General features: G+C 57.2%; 1 long non-coding RNA gene across 1 annotated transcript in view; it reads left to right on the top strand.

The window, feature by feature from the left end:
* Positions 1 to 2,584, top strand: part of LOC115945091 (uncharacterized) — a 5,949-nt gene extending 3,365 nt beyond the window's left edge. The window contains exon 3 of the long non-coding RNA XR_014147460.1: positions 2,487 to 2,584. This is a non-coding gene — a long non-coding RNA (uncharacterized LOC115945091). The remainder of the gene's footprint in view (positions 1 to 2,486) is intronic.
* Positions 2,585 to 2,851: the final 267 nt, after the last annotated feature.

Here is a 2,851-nt window from a genome sequence, read left to right on the forward strand (position 1 = left end):
CAGGAGTGCATACAGCAGGCACTGTGTCCTGCTGTGTATACAGGAGTCACTCAAGCGGCCAGGAGTGCATACAGCAGGCACTGTGTCCTGCTGTGTATACAGGAGTCACTCAGGCTGCCAGGAGTACATAGAGCAGGCACTGTGTCCTGCAGGAGTGCATACAGCAGGCACTGTGTCCTGCTGTGTATACAGGAGTCACTCAAGTGGCCAGGAGTGCATACAGCAGGCACTGTGTCCTGCTGTGTATACAGGAGTCACTCAAGTGGCCAGGAGTGCATACAGCAGGCACTGTGTCCTGCTGTGTATACAGGAGTCACTCAGGCGCTCAGGAGGGTATGCAGCAGGCGCTGTGTCCTGCAGGGAGGGGACACAGCAGGTGCTGGGGCCTGCATGGGGGCCTAGCGCCTTGGGGATGGAGCGTGGTGGCAGATGGGGATGCGGTGAAGATAGGGTGTCCTGGGCCCTGCGCCCCAACCTCTGCGCCCTCGGGCCGCAGCCTCCTGCCTCTGTCCTCTGTCCTCTGGCCACAGCTCAGCTGGACTCAGCAGATTCCTGAGAAGGAGGCCAATCGCTCAGCTCGAAATACCTCGTGCAGGTGGAGGGGTGCTTATGAGGTTTAGACTGCAGGTGTGCGGCATCTCAGCCCCTCCACCCCTCCTGTGCCCTGGCTTAGACCCCCGACAGGGGGGCAGTGCGATCCCCTACCCTGAGCTCTAGCCTGGACTGTCCCTGAGGCAGGGCCAGGGGGGATCAGGCCAAGCGGACTACAAGTCCCCGTGGATGCGAGTCAGCTGAGCTCCTGCCACCTCTGTGGTCTTGCAGCCTTGGGGCTCAGGAAATGCCCATGAGCAGATCCCGTGGCCTCTGCCTACCCCCCCAAACCCCAACTCCCTGTGGCATCCTGTGATGCCTCAGGCCTGGCCACGTGGTCCCCGGGATGTTTCAGCCTCCAGAGGAGGCTGGACCGGGGCGGGGGTGGGGGGGAGGGCTCCTGCCACCCCTGCCCCAGAACCCTGGGTTTCCGCAGCTGCCCAGAGATGAATCCTCACTCCCACTTAATAGGGATACTGATGGGCAGCGGGACCCGGAGGGCCTGGGACGGCTTCTCCCCCACATCTGAATGGGTGTCCTGAGTTCCTTCTTGGAGGGAGTGTGTTGGGGGGAACTGCTTGGGTTGGGGACCCTGGGGGCAGGACCTGGAGGAGGAGGGGAGCGGGGCAGGAGAGGGTGTGAGGGAGAGGGCGTTCTCAGCAGGGGGACAGAGGGACAGCACGGGCAAAGCCCAGGTGGCTGGAGGCCCAGGTGAGGACCGGGCATGGCAGGGGGCCTGTGCAGCTGGTGGGGGGCGGAGGGAGCAAGGGGGTCGGCTTGGAGGCAGAGAGGGGCGGGAGCTCGGAAGGCTCACTGAACATGGCAGGTCATCTCAGGTACACGGTTAGGTGGAAAGATCAAGAAAGTTATGCATGACATGGTGCCATTTATAGAGAGGAAAAGATGTATGTTACATACATTCAGACGGGAAGGGGAAAGGGACACCCCTCGTGTTGCCCACAATGGTCCTGGGGCAGGGCTATGGGTGACCGAGTTACTGCCTTGTAGGTTCTCTGTGAATTTCTGTGATGACCTTCTAATTCAGATTTTTTTAAAGAACAATTTTATTTTGGAGTAATTTTTGATTTACAGAAAGTTGCAAAGATGTTATGGGCGCCTGGGTGGCTCAGTTGGTTGAGTGACTGCCTTCGGCTCAGGTCATGATCCTGGAGTCCCGGGATCGAGTCCCGCATCGGGCTCCCTGCTCAGCAGGGGGTCTGCTTCTCCCTCTGACCCTCTTCCCTCTTGTGCTGTCTCTCACTCTCTCTCTCAAATAAATAAAAATCTTTAAAAAAAAAAAAAAGTTGCAAAGATGTTAGAGAGTTTCTGTCTACCCTCTGTCATCAGTGGTATAATCCGCTCCCCCCCCAAGACGTCCAGATCCTCGTCCCGGGACCTGGGACGTGTCCCCTCACGCGGCAGAGGGGACCTTGTCAGGGCCCCCGAGGAGGGGGTGACCCTGGGTTCCCGGGGGCCCGGCGTCCTCACGAGGCCCTCACGAGGGGGAGGCAGAGGGTGGGAGTCCCAGAGATGGGCAGACCCCGCGCTGCTGGCGGTGAGGATGGGGGTTGCCGCGGACCAGGAAGAGGCCGGAGCCAGGTCTCCCGGGAGCCCTGGGGGGACCAGCCCTGTCCACACCTTTGTTTTAGGACTTCTGACTTCACAACGTGAGGTTGATAAATGGTGATTTTTTTTTTAAGCTACCAAATTTGTGGTGATTTGTTACAATAGCCCCAGGAAACAAATAATTTTGTCACCACTCGGGAACTGATACTGGCATATTGTTATTACTAATTAATAATATTAGCAATTACTATTACTATTAACCGAACTCCAAACTGTATATGGATTTCACCATGTGTGTGTTTTTAGCTAATTTCCCTTTTCTGTTCCAGGATCTCATCCACGATCTCCCGTGACATTGAGCTACTTTTCTCATAATTGGTAAAAAGACCCAAGCAGATGAAATAGAGATTATTCATGTGGAAATCTGGCCGGGTCTGATGCTCATGCAGCACAGTGCACAAAGCCGGAGTCAATCGATGTCCCTGGAGAGGAGTCGAAGCAGCATGCAGCTGGAGAGAGGATGCCAGGATAGGTGTCCTCCTCCCCCCAGAGGAGAAGCACCCACTCTGGACCCTGAGGATGCCCCCTCTGTGGGCAGGCTGTGGGGAGCCCGGGGAGGGTCTGAACTTGCATGAGGCCACCCAACAGGTCAGCACCTATGGAGTAGACAGCAGGGACAAACACAGGCCCATGT

Source organism: Leptonychotes weddellii, chromosome 1 (assembly GCF_054177405.1).
Source record: "Leptonychotes weddellii isolate Sample4059 chromosome 1, ASM5417740v2, whole genome shotgun sequence".
NCBI classification, from domain to species: Eukaryota; Metazoa; Chordata; class Mammalia; order Carnivora; family Phocidae; genus Leptonychotes; species Leptonychotes weddellii.